Raw genomic sequence first — 17413 nt, forward strand, 5'->3', positions numbered from 1 at the left:
GCCATACACGATCAAAGGCCTTCGCTATATCCAGGCTAACTACCAGGCTTTCCCCTTGCTTTCAATAGCCGCCGCCCATCTATGTGTTAGGTATACCAGAAGATCACCTGCAGACCGACCATGGCGAAAGCCGTACTGTTGGTCGTTGATCAACTGATGACCCTCTAGGTATACCAAGAGCTGGAGGTTGATTATGCTCTCCATGATTTTTGAGAGCAGGGAGGTAACTAACAAGAGGAACTGACTTCCATGAGTCAGGGACTACGCTTTTTGAATAAGAGTGCCGGAATAAACGCGTTAGCATCGGCGTCAACTCAGGGGCACACGTTTTAAGCACGATTGCAGAAATGCCATCCGGCCCGCTCCAACGAAAACAGAGCTCGCCTAACAGTTTTCTGTCTGAACTGTATGGAGCTCTGACACCGCGGAATGGTCGGCGGTGTTTTTCCGTTGTCGTCAAGAGCCGAGTAGGAGGCGAATTTTTTCATTACGCGCCTAAAGAAATGTAACTTCAAAAAAATAATAATATGACTAATTAATTCTACAAATGCCACAATTATTATCATCTCTCAGCTCTATTCTTAATATATAATATATTATGTTAGGTAAAACAATATTTGAATGAAATAATATATAAAATAACCATCGTACACACGGCCTAGCTTTAATAGTATATTTCTTGAATGATCTCTAATATTGAGTACACGGCAGTAAGTAAGATTTCCTGCATATAAAATGATTTTAATTTCAATCTAACTTAATGTAATATTTAAAATTTAAGTTTTTTAAAGTTTCTTAGGTAAAAGTAATATATTTACTATTATTTGTAATATCTTAACACTTGGAGGCTCTTTTACACGGGATGCCGGCTAGATTATGGGTACCACAACGGCGCCTATTTCTTTCGTGAAGCAGTAGTAAAAGCATTACTGTGTTTCGGTCTGAAGGGCGCTGTAGTTAGTGAAATTACTAGGCAAACAAGACATCTTATGTCTTAAGGTGACGAGTGCAACTATTGTAGTGCCGCTCAGAATTTTTGGGTTTTTCAGGAATCCTGAGCGGCACTACATTGTAATGAACAGGGCGTATAAATTACCATCAGCTGAAAGCCTTGCTTGTCTTATTCCTTATGATTATGTTATTAACTGAACTTACGTTCCAAAGTATTTCAGTAATCTAACATAATTGTTAATATATAATAATTAATAGTAAAAAAAATATATCAATATACTAATCAATTTAATACTAAATTGTGGTGAAACTAGGTGTTTTACAATGCCGGTGTTTGGTGTTGAGAATGTCATACAGCATCACTTATAATTCAAATTCAAATATTTTTATTCAAAATAGGATTTAAAATCACTTATTGAATGTCAAAAACTACCACCCATTCAAAAGAGACTACCTCAAACCTGAGAAGAATGGGCGCAAGAAACTCAGCGGACTTTTATTGTAATCCATATTTTTATATAAAAATATGGATTACAATGTGATATCCTACAATACAAATTTATAATTAAAGAGCCTGAGTGTGTCCGCTTTATTCCCAATCCGTGGTGTCATGAAGAAAATTGTTTATGCTATAGTAACCTTTCCCACACAAACGTTTTTTAACAATTCTTTTAAATTTCGTAACACAATTTTGTTTTGTACATTTTCTGCGAACATATTGTAGATGCATGCAATTCATTAATTTTCGTTACTCACAAATCAACAACAACTTACTTCGCGTTATCACGTTTAAAAATGCACTCGTGTTAGAGTTACCTCTAGTGAAGAAAATATTATTTTTTCTTATATTTAGAATGTTTTTCGTCAACATGTTTGTAAAATTTATCAAAATTTTTAGACAAATTGCGCGAAGACGCCTTAAAGGCACCTCTCTCTTAATGTAAGCTGACTCATTCGAGAAATGTTCATTACATCTGATGGGTAGATGTACTTATCATTAGGTAAGCTACTTACGAGTTCTTTAGCTAACACTTACTTTAACGAGGTTAATGTTATGTCTTTGTATTACACAACAACAAAACATTTAGTCCAAATAATGCTTGGGATCGTAGAGATTCTTAGTTGGCTAAAATCTTGCAGGAATTTGAACGATAGTAAACTCAGAATGGGTTATAAAGTTGGGAATATGATTTTTATTGGACTCTTATTAACTTGGACTACTTACTTATTCTCACCATGGATGTGTGATGTCCCTTCACAGTTCGGTTTCAAGGACTTGTTACTAGTGAAACTAGTTACTTAGTTTCTCGGGCGATATGACATTAAAAAAAGTGCGTACACGTTCTTAAAAGATGACGCTCCAGTGATTCCTCTATTATTTCAGGAGAATGTAAGCAGCAATGGCGACTTCCTTCTCGTCCAAAAAAAAACACTGAATAAGATAAGCATTTTATTAAAAAGAGCGCAAAAAAAGAGTTCTGGGAGATTTTCGTGCGCTGCTTCTTCCATTTCAGAGCGCCATTTGTTTTTAAAATGACATCAAAAAGAATTCTAAAGGAATCAATTTTGAGAAAATAAATGCCTTTATGCCATTAAAACTGAAAACAAAGTTTTATGAAGTATGCGGGACTTGAACCCGCGACCTCGCGTTCCGTGCGAGTTCTCTTTCAACTGCGCTAACCGTTAGAGTGACGTATCGTCATAAAATCTTGTATGGTTTGTTCAACTCTCAGTTTGTGGATTCATCTACACTCAGGGTACTTTAGAGTTGATAACCTGCTCAACCCCTATATTTGCATATTAGGACATTGACTTGAGGTGTCACTCTTGCAAATCTAAATAATTTGTTATGTTTTTAAAGTGATAGATAACCCTCACTTCTGGGATTAGTACACAAATAAAATTTGAAAACAATTTTTATGAACTATGCGGGGCTTTAACCCACGATCTCTCGCGTTCCGTGCGAGTGCTCTACCATCTAAGCTAACCGTTCGAGTGACTTATCGTCATAAATTTTTATATTTCACATCACACAAATTAAATTACAAAGTTTTATTATACACCTTAAAGTAAAACATAACAATATCGCTTAAAGTAAAATAATATTTGTGAAAATAATTATATAATTAACAATACAATCAAGATTGATGCGAAAATGGACACCACTCAGCGTATGCTGTAGCAAATGCTACAGCGCTGGTTTTCAGCGTAGCCAATTACGAGACAAACTCGCGCTTAGAAACGTTTTTCATATACTTACAGCAGAACACATACTTTAAAAGCACAACAAATTGTTTTATAGCAACAATTCTGTATTCTATGGTGTAGTATGTAAAAATATACAAGATGGATAGCTACATTTTCATCATACAGTTTATTACTCATCATATCATGTAAGATGCATAGTTATCGCCATAGCAACATAAATCAACTCTGCACTGTGACATCCGCAAAGGAATAGCACTTTATTCTGTGAAAACTCTGATAGCTTCGCTCCATTTTCATCTTTTGTAAAATCCCTTTTCAGTATTTCTTAAACGTCTAGCTTGCTTCTGTATTGACTTAAACTGAATAAACAGGTAATTTTTCAATTTAGCTTTGCAATACTTATCTGTTAAATCATTTTAAATAAAACACTTTTAAAATGATTAAAACGCGTGTTATTTTAACTGTGTTGTTACATTTGGTTTTTGCGTAAAAGTTACATTTTTATTATTATCTTAGTTAACCCGTTAACGTTTCAAGACCTTCGTTTTCAGAGGGACAGTCCCGTAATAAAAAATATATAACAATAAAAATGTAACTATTACGCAAAAAACTAATGAATAAAACAGTTACAATAACACGCGTTTTAATCCTTTAAAAGTGTTTTATTTAAATGTGTAACACTCGCGTTAATCAAAGAAAATACTATAAATAATTAACACATATATTTTTATATGTTCAGTGCTATTTTTTTTAATTATTCTAAATCACAATATTTATACTTTATAAAGAGATACAACATATCTTCTTACATCGTATGTTAATATCAAATCAAATCAAAATCAGTTTATTCACGTACGCTCGTTTGTCCTCCTGTTCCATAAAAAAAAAAGGTCACGGAAATGACACTTATGAATGTCAAAAAAAATTTTTTTTTCTTATTGAATCTACCGCTACTTCGTAAAGGGTTGAGCTAATTAAAAAGAGGTAGCAAGAAACTTATTGCCACTCTTTTATATCAAGATTTACATTTAAGTACATCGATTTACAAATCATTTCAAATTACCATATAATATGTAAAATGTAAAATGATGCAAAAGACACACTCAAACGTCAAATAGTCAATATCTTACACGAGTAAGTCAAAAAAGTAAATGTAAATTAATACAAAAGTTATTGAGTACAGTAGCTGCATCATCCACATACACCATAAATAAATAAATAATTATCGATACTGTACTTCTTCTTACATCGTATGTTAAAATAGATGCTCTATTTCTGCTTATACGTATGAGTTTCTATCTGCTTATACGTGGTAAGGATATTGGACTTTTTTTATAATGACAGTAAGGGTCGAGACAAACAGGACTTTCAGCTGAAGATATTTGATTTTCCCTGCCCAATACAATGCAGTGCCGCTCAGGATTCTTAAAAACCCCAAAAATTCTGAGCGGCACTACAATTGCACTCGTCACCATGAGACATAAGATGTTGTCTCATTGATCCAGTAATTTCAGCTACGGCGCCTTTCCCACCGAAACACAATAATGCTTACACATTATCGCTTCACGACAGAATAAGGCGACGTTGTGGTACCCATTATCTAGCCAACATCCTGTGCAAAGGAGCCATGAAAATATTATACTGTCATTGATCCTTGATAAGATTGTAAAGTTTCAATTTTAAGGCGTCGTTTTCAACTGGGTGACAATTACAATAAAAATTCCTTTTACTTTCATAATATATGATATATCCTGAGTCTGTTTTTAATATAAGGCCAGAGTTATGAGAGTTTTATTTATTGTTACGTTCTTGAGTGTATTGATATATAATAGCAAGAGTATTTAACGCTCAGTCAGTAAAATTGAGATCTATAATGTATACTGTATTTGACGCAATAAATAAATTTTATTTCATTTCATTTGTGCTAATGTGCGTGAATTGCTCAAAATAAAACATTTATTTTTAGATCTAAAGTTCTAAAGTCTATTTTTTTCGACGTTTTCACAGCTGTCATAGTCTTTCTAGACGTATAAATGATCTTATACTTAACAATCATTGTATTTCTCTCGCTTGAAAAGTTTGATAATGAAAAGTGTAAAAAAAAAGAATTATATTCAAATGGCGAGAAGCACGGTTGCCTGCATTTATTGCATATTTTAGTCTAAACTCGGTCGCTGAATTTAAATAATTCTGACTTGTGTGAGTCATGATATGCAAATTACCTTGAATTTCTTTATTTAAAACAACACTTTTTATAGTGACACATTTTGAGGGGAAATTAATTAATTTTTTTTTTGAAATGTAACTTCTTTGAAATCGTTGTGATTTGAAACTCGATGAAACGAAGAAGCGAGACGATAGAGGCGCCATTGCCAGCTATTTAAGATTTCAAAATATGGATACCGTATCCGGAGTTCTCGAGGGTGCAGGTTCGGATCCGGCAAACTACAGGCCTATTGCTATTACCTCCCTGCTCTCCAAAATCATAGAGAGTATAATCAACCGCCAGCTCTAGGTAAACCTAGAGAGTCACCAGGTGATCAACGACCGACAGTACGGCTTTCGCCATGGTCGGTCGGCAGGTGATCTTCTGGTATACCTAATACATAGATGGGCGGGGGCTATTGAAAGCAAGGGGGAAGGCCTGGCAGTTAGTCTGGATATAGCGAAGGTCTTTGATCGTGTATGGAATAAGGCGCTCTTCTCAAAACATCCATCATTTCGGCTTCCCGAGAGCTTGTGCTAGTGGACCTCCAGATACCACACTGGGCGCAGCATACAGGTCGTTGTCGACGGATATTGCCCAAACCTGGAATGCTGGAGTGCCCCAAGGCTGTGTGCTATCTCCCACACTGTTTCTTCTGCATATCAATGATATGTTGGACACCTCCAACATACATTGCTGTGCAGACAACAGCACTGGTGATGCCGTATACACGGGCCAAGCAGGTCTCTCTCGGGAAATCGTCGACCAGTGCCGGGAGAAACTTTTGTCTTGATTCCCCTGATTGCAATTCTCATTGAAAAGTATTGAATATCATGGATGAAGTTTGAATTATTTTCAAGACAGAATCCTAATTTTTTTATGTATGTACCTGAAGCGACATTTAACCTTTCAATACTTTTCAATAAGTATTTTTAATATTATCAAAAACTGTATATCAAAACCAGTGGCGGCCTTAGGGGGTGGCGAACGGAGCCGTCGCCCGGGGCCTCGCTCTTGCAGGGGCCTCGCGCATAAATTAAAAGTATGAATTTTTATAACTTGTACTTATATTTTTTTTTATTAAAACTTTTGATTTTGATCCTTAATTAGGCACTTATTAAGGTTATAACATAACGGTAAGTAAAATGAAGTTAGTTAACTAATTTATTTATTCAAAACATAATTCAAAAATTAATTATGTGGGGCATGAATATTGCGCCTCGAAACACAAACATAGCACTCAAGTTAGCTCGGGAGTCGGGACATAATGTTCTGTTCCTCTATCGCTCGGGCAATCTCCAAATTATTTTGCTTGCAGAATGATTTACAAAATCGTTACTGTATAGTTATATCTTTAAATTTTAACGAATATTACGTTCTTATAGTACCTATTTAAAGTAATGAGTGAGCTGGAAAAGTGCAAATTATAGTATTTGAAGTCCTTCTGGTCCTGGACCACAATGTTGAATTTGCAAAATGTTAGATTCTTATGATGTTGAATTCGCAAAATGTTGCATTTTGTTAAAGAAAAAAAAAAGTTAAAAATTCACTGGACCCACAATTTTGAGTTCCTAAAATAAAATATTGCTCATACGTTTATTGTAATTGATATGACTTGGAAGTCGACGAAGGTGTAAATATGTTGATTTAAAAGAGTTGCAATGAAGTTCTTGCCACTTCTTCTCATTAAAGCTCAACCTTTTACGAAGTGGCGGTAAATCTAAAAAGAAAAGTAAACTTTTAACATTCATAAGTCATTTCCGTGACCTACATGACAAAGTGATTTTGATTTGATATGATTTATTGAGTACGCTAAAAGTTGAACTAGCAATAATAATATGTTGATTCCAAAAAACGTTGAACGCAAAAAAGTTGTTTAAATACCTACAATCCGTACAACAACTTATTTACTGAAGTACAATCTGAATAGATTCAAAAATGAATTAAAATGATTTTTTCTAGGTAGGTCTATTGTCAATCCAGTTAATAATTTACTGTTCGTGTAGGATGAAATTAAACATAATTTAAAGTAAATATATATAGGTAAGGCCGCCTCTGATCAAAACAGTATGAATATATTCTACTTTGTATGATGAGCCATATGTTTTATATAAGACATGAGTGTAAAAGTTCTTGGGGCTGTCTGTAATCGATAACTCAGAACCCGTGAAGGTTCACCTTTAAACCGTAACTTGTCATCAACAAAGTGTGTCCTAGTATCTTGGTGAGTTGCCAAAATAACATTGACTTCATTTTGTTTTAAGAGGAATATATTTGCTTTTGGGTAAATAATGTTCATTGTTATATTAAAATAAAGTCCAAAGCTACGAAATGTTTCGCATAAATTTTTTTTGAAAACTGTAATATTCTTGTTATGATTACCGTCGTCAGCCAGAAGACGTCCACTTCTGAACAAAGTCATCCCCCAAAGATCTCCAAGATGATCTGATCTACGTCATCTATCATCCAAAGTATTATCTTGCCGGGGCCCTACTAAAACTGCGTCTTCCGGTAAGTGGTGGCCATTCGAGGACTTTACTGCCCCACCGGCCATCTGTTCGTCAAACTATGTGCCCTGCCCAATGCCACTTCAGTTTCGCAATCGATTGATTGGACTATGCCGGTGGCTTCATTTCTCTAACATAACTCCTCATTTCTAATTCGATCTCGCAGGGAAACTCCGAGCACAGATCTCTCCATTGCCCTCTGAGCGAAGCGTTCTCTTCAGGCTCATAGTTAGGGACCACGTCTGTCTACCGTAAGTTATATACCATTTATTAAGTTATATTACCATCACTGATAACACACACTGGTTGAAAACCTTGGTCTTCAGACACTTTGGTATTTGGGCCGAGAAGATTTTATGGAACTTCCCAAACGTTGCCAATCCGAGTGGATTCGACGATTTTGTTTGTGCAAGGTACTCGTCAAAAATTTCGAGAGTAAGTGATCTTCGTCTTATCCATGTTCATTTTAAGACCTACTCCTTGGTAGGCTGTATTGAGACCATCGAGCATATGGCTTAAGTCTTCGTCGATCTCTGCCATGATTACGATATCGCCTGTGAATCGAAGGTGAGTGATGTTTTCGCCGTTCATAATGATGCCCAGCCCGTTCCAGTCCATCCAGCTTAAGGACATTCTCCAACACAGCAGTGAACAACTTCAGCGACATCGCCTTTTTTGACTCCCCGCTGTAGTCGGATAGGCTTCGAAAACTGATCCTGGAGTAGACTAACATGGCAAGTTGATCCTGTAGATGGAGTCACAACCTTAGAGTTGACGACGAGAAGACATTGCAAGATTTACGATCCATGCTTCACTCGAACGATTGGCTCAGTTGGTCAGAGCGCTCGGACGAAACCCGAGACGTTACAGGTTCTAGTCCCGCATACTCATAAATTTTGGTTACAAATTTGATTTGTATAATTTATTCCGAAAACTATACCACTTTAGAAGTTACCACGACATATATATCACTTTTAAATTAACAAACTATGGACGGTTCGAAACAAAATGTGTTATCGAAATAGCCCCTCAGGGCCTCAGCGTTGTAATACGTAAGCAGTAATAGAACATAGTGAGCTTATCTCTATGCGGGATCTTACATCATGCTATAAATAACATTATCATTTATTGAGGCAAAAGCAAACACGAAACTGATTAGCTACATTGATGCACGCAGGTGGCGCGAGCGTGCCGCTGCAAGATTATCTTCTCATTAGCTCGTAATGAGCCCACTTCATACTGGCAACTCCGCTTGCTTCTATACAAGTTACTCACGTCAATTTTTTTTTGTAAATAGAATATGAAGGACTTCCCTTTTAACTTCGCAGAACCTGTGTTAGTGAAGACCGCTCTTTCGAACGGATAATAATGTTTGCATCGTGAACAAAACATAAAATACCTAAATAAATTTAATAATTAGCAGAAAATGAACTAATTAAATATTTACTATAATTTGAACGTATTTATGATGTATTTAATTTTATTATGTTCTTCAATAGTACTACAGATTCAAAGCAGAACGTCTTATTGGTACTGTATATGTATAACTAGATGACCCGGCAAACGTTGTATTGCCATATAAAGTAATAAAAAAGATTCAATAACTAAATTTTAAAGTAAGTATAAAAAATAGATGACGACCAATTCTGAGACCTACCATAGTGGCGGGAGTCTCTTACTTGCCGGCTGAGGCGTTTTATGCCCGAGCGTGGCGGTGGTCGATGTCGTCGTTGCTTTTGACCCAGCTGTCGACGGTTGGGGTCGGCTTGCCACACTTGTAGGTGATGGCGGTGCCGTGACGATGGCAGCGTAAGTCATCGGGACAGTAGGCGTAGGTGTAGCCGTAGCATCTATTTCGATACTACGTTGGGTACGGTATGTCCGGGGTTCTCTCTGAGCCCTTGGCGTTGCGGCGTACCCCTGCTGGCTCTCGGAAAGGAGTGCAATCGAAGTAGGCATTACACAATGCCTCTTACTTGATTCCACTACCTCCGGGCGCGGCGAGGGGCGTGGTCGACGAGACGCCGTGGTCGGGGGTTCAGGTGCAGTGAGCGGGCTTGAGTCTTGTGTGAGAATTAGTTGTGCACACTCCTGTATTGTCAGCGGCTGACCAATACAACGCTGACGTTCGAAGTGTTCAAGTACAGGCCCGCCCAGCTTAAGGTAATCGTAGAGTGATGCCGTTAGTTTCCCAGAGGCGAGTAAAGAGGCTATCAATACCGTTGTTGTCTCCGCTGATATTCGCGGACACTCTTCCTCTGGGCGCTGGCAGGTGGCTGGGCTGTTGTCGAACCAGGGCAGGCCGACCTCAGCAGTTGTGGTTGCACGAGTCGCGACCGGCGTGTTTGGTCGCGAGTAGGAAGTCGCAGGAGGTCGCTCCGCACGCGACATGAATGACGCGTTACGAGGGCGGGGCATCGTTCGGTGCGCGGAAATCGGTTGTGGTTGTCGCACTGTTCTCTGTCGCGCGTAAAGTGTCGGTCTCATGATGAGAAGTTAGGCGCGTAACATGGAGCTGGGGAAATCTCACCGACACTGTTCTACGCCTGCCGCAATTTCCCCCCCAACCGCCTTTCACCGGAGATCCCGCTGGTGGGAAGCCGGTTACTCAGCGAAGTGAGAGAAGTTGCAAATAAGCGAGTTTCTAAAGTGTGTGGCAATCCCCGCGGTAATTAATAACTCAACAAAAGTCAAAACAGTTTACCGGCAAATCTTATAGAACACTTTACACAAAGAGACACTTCATAAGGTTTTTTTTATTTCGATGCAGAGCACATGAATTACAAAAAAATTTACTGTTATAAGATGTATTTACATCTTATGACGAAATGTTATAGCGCGATGTAACAACTTGCATCATTTATATTGCGCCATCTAGCGGCGCCGGTATGTTAGAAAATACTTCAATAAAATTGTGACTTGCATGCCATGGTAATAGTGATTAAGCTGTATATTAATATAACATACTTGCCTTGTTATAGTTCCAAACATTTTTACATACTATTTAGTGAAATATAAGAAGGTATATCCATTATAAAATAAGTATTTACTGCTTGTGTTATTTAATGTAACGCTTTCTTATTTGACTGTGTTAACAAACATCTTAGTTACCTCATAACTTAAATAAATAAATATATTAAATGGCTTTTTGATATATAATTAAGCACATAAAGATATTATTATTTAAGAGTAAAGGAAACCCATTCTGGTATTGCGAATGTTAATAGCGGCTGGCTTTTTCAATTTTAAAATTCAAATACAAATAAACTTTATTAAATTAGGCTTAAACTAGTTTAACTACTACTATAATTATCGTTCGTAAAAGAAGCCAACGAAGGGCAAGAAGGACCTGATGATCAAGGCTTCTATGGAGATATTCCAAACGGTCATCCTTGCCCTTCAAAAGGAGGATGACGATTTGGCTTCAATCATCCTCAGCGGGATGAACAGATTGACAGATTGATGGTAACCTCATAAATGGATAACCCGCTGAGAATAATACATTGGAATATCAGAGGAATTAAAAAGAAGCTGCCGTTACTGAAGAACCTCCTTCGAGACCAGAACGTAGACATTGCCCTCATCAGCGAAACACTGCTGGCGAGGGCTGACACACTTCGGGTCTCAGGCTTCATCACTTACCGCAAGGATGAAGTCAGTGAGCGCGGCCCATACAGGGGACTGGTCGTGCTCGATAGAAGGGGGTTGCTTCACCAACCGCTCCCGATGGTGAATCTGAATAGTATACAAGCCCTCGGTGTTGAGCTCCAGATCAGCGGTCAGGACTTGCGCATCTTCGCCATTTACAGGCCGGCAAACGGAAGGCTCGTTCCCAGTGATGTGCGACAGTTGCTTAACTCCCCGAAAGCAACTATCGCCGCTGGGGACTGGAACTGCAAGCACCCAGCCTGGAATGCCAGAACGGCCAACACCGCGGGCAGAACACTTTTTAACGACTCCATCCAACACGGATACGAGCTCCACGGCCCGGAGGTTCCCACCCACTACCCGGACAACCACGAACACCTTCCGGATGTGATTGATTTCACCGTTCTCAAGAACTTGGACTGTCAGCTGACTCAGGAAACTCTTATAGATGAGCTTCTGTCAGACCACCTTCCAGTCCTTATTTCTTTGAACGCCACCGCAACGCGAGCACCACCAAGACCATCACGCCGGGTTACGAACTGGAAGGAGTTCGCGGAAGAGCTGGCAGCCAGCACACCATCCCGGAAGGTAGAGACAGCTGCAGAGGTCGAAGATCTCGCCTTGGACCTCACGGAGAGTATCCAGCGGCGCTGTATGCAGATGACGCGGCGTACATTACCACGTCACTCAATGTGACGCACGCCGCTGTGAAGATGTAGCGCCAGCTGGACACCCTGCCAGAATGGCTCAAAAAGTGGCGACTATGGGTGAACATGAATGAGCACGTCACGAAGACCATCGCGTCAACAAACGTCGCGATGGCCTTACTTCGTCCAGTGCTCTCCTCAAGCCTCCCTCTGAAGGTGAAGGTCTTAGTGTACAAGACCCACCTACGCAGCCGACTCACGTACGCGGCACCTGCATGGTACGCGCTCGTGAGCGAAACTAATCGGAAAAGGCTTCAAACCGCTCAAACCAAGATTCTCCGTCGCTCACGGGCGCACCATGGTACGTGAGGAACCAAACAATTCAGAGGGACCTAAGAGTCGAGAGCCGGGACGACTTCATTTGTCCTCTCGCCATCAACATTTCCGCGCGTGCCGACGCGTCCGATCTCCATCACCTGCGAGATCTGGCCCCCTGGCACGCGCGACCACCTGACGCCCACCGCTACCCCCGCGATCTCGTGCGGGACGAGGATGAAGAGTGACGTGTTTGTGCCCGGCCCGGCTGATTGCCCTCCTTCTTCTTCGGGGCTGATTGCCAGGGTCCGCGCAAACCGGCGATAGCTCACCGGACTTGACACCAGAGCTGAGAGAACAGGCGCTTCCTCAGCTCCTAAGATCCACAAAGGGGAGCATCCGCTCCCCCGACAAATGACACCATTTTAAGCGAAGAAGAGGACAGCAAGGAACAATCGCTCCCACCCCAATGACCTGCCCGTGTCCACGGGCGGCGAGTGAAATCTGCTGCAGGGGACAAGAAGTCCCGATCAGCATTTCCCCACCGCCCCCTCGCAAGCGCGGCGAGAGAAGACCAAGACGATTCAAACTTTGATGACAACACCTAGTGTAGTTCAGTTTCTTGATTCTTTCTTCGTCTATTTTTGAATGACTCTGTATAAGGTAACTCTTATATACAGAGTTCTTTTATCTTTACTCTCACACAACAACTTAAAAGTTAAAACTATAATTACTAGCGATCGGCGATTATGAATGATTGTTATAATCGAATGACTCTGTATTACTAAATAGTAAATATTTATGTTTATAATAGATGATTAATGAAGTTAATAATAAGTATTACTAATCCTGTTGCAAAAGAATAACTAGAGATGGAGAGATGTTTTACATAAAGAGAGAAGCTGGCTTTGAGATGTTTAGAATATAATTAAAATGATTATTATTATTAAATACAGTTGGTTACCTTTATGGTATTTTTAATAATAAATAGAATTTGTAATTTTTAAACTATTTATTTGTGCACATACCAGGGGTTTTACGGACAATCGCGTCCGCATATGCGGAACATTCGCATTATTTCAGACATCCGCATCCGCATCAATTGATACAGATCTATTACGGATGCGGATTTGAAACAAGTAAAGACCCGCAAAGAAAGTGGGCGGGGGTAAAGTGGCATGTGCCTCGCGCGTGTTTGCTAGTAGCTATCTTCGTTCGTTAACCAATAGAAAGGCACACATTGGTGACAAGATCTTGCAGGTTTTCCTAGGATCCTTTTTGTTTTGTTTTAGTTACTAGCGTGACTGGGATTGCGAATAAATTAAGTACAGTGTAAGTTAACCGTGTTCGTTAATTGTGTGTAATATTAGGTGAAAAAGATAAAAATGCCATCACCAATAAAAAGTAGTATTTGGACATATTTTAAAATGGACAAAAATGATACGGAGAAATTTGAATGCAAAATATGTAATTTCCCAATTGTTAAATTTAATTAATTTTTAGTTTTGTTTGTTTGTATTTAATAAAAACATAAAAATATATAACGATCTTTATTTATTCATGGATCCTAAATTTAAATATCTTTAAAAAATCCTGAAATCCGCATCCGCATCCGCTTGCGGATGTCCTAATATTTGCATCCGCAACAACCCTACTAGGGTTGATGCGAATATCTATCCTATCTACTTTGGTTGGATTTAGTTCCAACACTCATCAAGAAAATCAATATCCTTATGGTCTTAAAAGCAAAATGTTTTAAAACAACTCTATTCCACCGTTATACTGAGTATGGTTTTACTTGGTGATGATAACAACATGATCTTATAATTATTAATCAGTGTTATAAAAAATATTTGAATTTGAAAAACAGAAGTGCTAAATGTGGCATGCCTCATATGGTGCCAAAGTTAGGTTAATACAGGTTTATGTCCGATGTGCGGCCTGGTTTACACATTTATTCCACAATTATACAAAGTATAAAGTAGTCATAGTAGACATAGTCTACTGTGTAAATATTTTAAATATTAAATAATTTATATATTTTATATATGTACATATTTTGTATAAATTGAGAATAAGACAAGAATATTTTTTGACAAATAAACGCAGTATTACCACAAAAGACATGTATTACTCTGATATAATTACTATTCTTCCGTTTTTGTCAAGATATTCTGTTTGACAGCAGCGCAGTAAGACGTATCGTTGAATTTTTTCGTTTAAAACATTATAGATAGAGAAACAAAAAAAAAAGCAAAGCATGTTAAGGGTCATAGCGATCCTGATTTAAATTTTTGAAGCTTCCTAAAGACCCTGCTACAATCTTATATAGTGATTTTTATTATAATGAAATTACCAGCTAGGTAGCTATTTTTTCCTATGCTAAGTAGGTATTACTATGTCGTGGTCTTCCAACGCAAACATTACTATCTGCAAGTAATGTAGGTTTGACAATGAAAGAATATTGTTTTAAAATTACGATTGCATACTTATATTATAGAAAAGACTAAGCAGTTTTTAAAATATGACCATAAACTAGGTAGGTACAGTTTTGGGTAAATAATACAAACCTGTTGTCGTCACAATAGGTATGAGTCACGCGATAGAAAGAGAGGCAATTGCTAGGTAAATAAAAATGTAGGTTAATAGCGCTATGCGATCTGAATTACACCTTATTGTACGACTGCAAGAGTTCTTATTCCTTTAATTGATTTTGCAGAGTGAGAATTCTGTACTTGTCCTTATATATAGATATTCTTTGACACCATCGCTTCACATACACAATTCGCTCAGGCGCTTAATATCCGGATAGTTCAGTTGCAAAAATAAAATACACAACCATCTATTTATTGTATGTATTATGCTCACAAATCTTCTATTTGGCAAAGCTGCAGTTGGGCAAAATAAATTTACTTTTTTCAGAGTAATAATAATTGTAAGGACAAACGTTTGTGTGTGTGATGACTGACGGCAAATCCAGCGCATTTATGTGTGCGTGGCTATAAATATTGTGCAAATGAACTTAACGTTAACGTGGTAACATTTTAGATGGGAGAAAAGTGATATATTGTCATCGTTGCAGTTGTCGTTGTGCAAGGAATTATATAACATATCTTAGTATTACCTTTTAAACATTTTATGTGGTAACATACTTATTCTAGCTACATTCATTTGTGGAACAAAATTGCGAACCAAATTCCCATTGCTAGTAAAGCACAGTTAGCTTACGAAAACCTCGTTGGCTGTATCAATGTTAATGAAACCTATGTTTATTTATAGTTGTAAATTGTTTTGCCCAAATCTAGGCAAAATAACTATATATTAAATACAACATGCCTACTTACCTAAACACAAAAGCTCAATAACATTCACGACTAAGAAACTAGTATCCATATTAATTATAATATATAAATGTTTGTATCTACCGGTATTCGAACCTGGGGCCTAGCTCAGTAGGCGGGGTCGTAAACAAACATAACCACTGGGCTATTAACTGAATCGTCAAGTCATCAAAAAATTTTACCAAAAATACAACCGACTTCAAGAACACTATTCCAAAACAATAGATATAATATGCACAAAAAGTATAAAAATAATTGCCTATTTTTATACAATCTTATTAATTAATCTCATTCTAGTTACCATTATTGTTATTTTTGGAATCGGTGACCGGCGCCGCGGCCCTGCTCTCGCCTTCTCACGTCGCGGATCTGACTCAAGCACATCTCACCTATAACTAGGTATGTAGATACAAAACTACTTTGGCTGACACCGACTCCAAAAATAACAATAATAGTAACTTAAACTAGATTAATTAATTAGATTGTATAAAAAAACGCAATTATTTTTATACTTTTACTCGTAACACACACAAAAATAAAAATAAACTTACCGACGAATTGAGAAGCTCCTCCTTTTTTGAAGTCGGTTAAAAATAGGAATCCCGGGAGCAGGAAACATACTTTAAACAAAGATTCACTGATTAATTAGTTCGGACTTTTTCCTCGCAATCAAGACTTGAACAAATTGTGCTAAGCCATTTGTTCAGAGCAGCGTCCGCGGCAAAAACTCACACAACGCTCGTTTACCAGTTTTTCTCAAAGTCCACGACATTGATGGATAGTCTCCGACAATCCGGTCTCTGGTTTTTGTTCACCTGACCGCGGTGTTATAAATTTGATAAGTCTCGACATTACTTTATACTATTTAGTGTTCATGATACGGTCTATTAAATTTTACCACTTACTCGAAATTTTGTATCAAACTAACGAAGGTGGTATTTATAATTTTCCTGAAGTCAGTCGTCGGTCGTAATTTTAAGGCTTTTGTTAATTTTAAGTTCAGTACTTATCTACCTATCAGTTACTACTAAGATGAGACGTGGGTATTCTATTTTTCTTAGAAGTAATAACAATCTTATATATTGAGGATGTTTTGTTAATATTATATTCTACCAAAAAGGTTTCTTTCATGAAGGCACACGCATGAAGGTGATGGATAGTGTAATGAAGTGAAACCAAAGCGCATACTTCGATGATCAATGTTCTTTATAATAGGTATTTCTCTATCTATGTAATTGCCGTACTGCAGTACTGGCCATTTCAAATCAAAATAATTCTTGTTTGGCTAAGAATTCTAATTTCAAATTAATTTTATTTTAAAAACATGGAATTCTTTTTCCAAAAGTAGTCATTTGTTTATTGATTAGTGTTACATTTTCATCGCATGTCAATCTTTTTCGTCGTAATGGATACGTTAAAAATTCGAGAAATTATGAAATATGAGTACCGTCGTGGAGCAACGCGGCACAAGCGGCACGCAACATCAACGACGTTTACCTTACACGTGTTATTGGTTTGCTCGCTTCCCTTCTGGAAATTTCGAAAAATGAACCTCGCGGTCGTCCGAAGACTTTGGTCGACAATGCCGAA

The 17413-nt window shown here is 38.0% G+C and overlaps 1 pseudogene; it reads right to left on the reverse strand.

Annotated features, from left to right (window-relative positions):
• Nucleotides 1–664: 664 nt before the first annotated feature.
• Nucleotides 665–17413, reverse strand: part of LOC126979312 (uncharacterized) — a 68725-nt pseudogene continuing 51976 nt past the window's right edge.

Source organism: Leptidea sinapis, chromosome 3 (assembly GCF_905404315.1).
Source record: "Leptidea sinapis chromosome 3, ilLepSina1.1, whole genome shotgun sequence".
NCBI lineage: Eukaryota > Metazoa > Arthropoda > Insecta > Lepidoptera > Pieridae > Leptidea > Leptidea sinapis.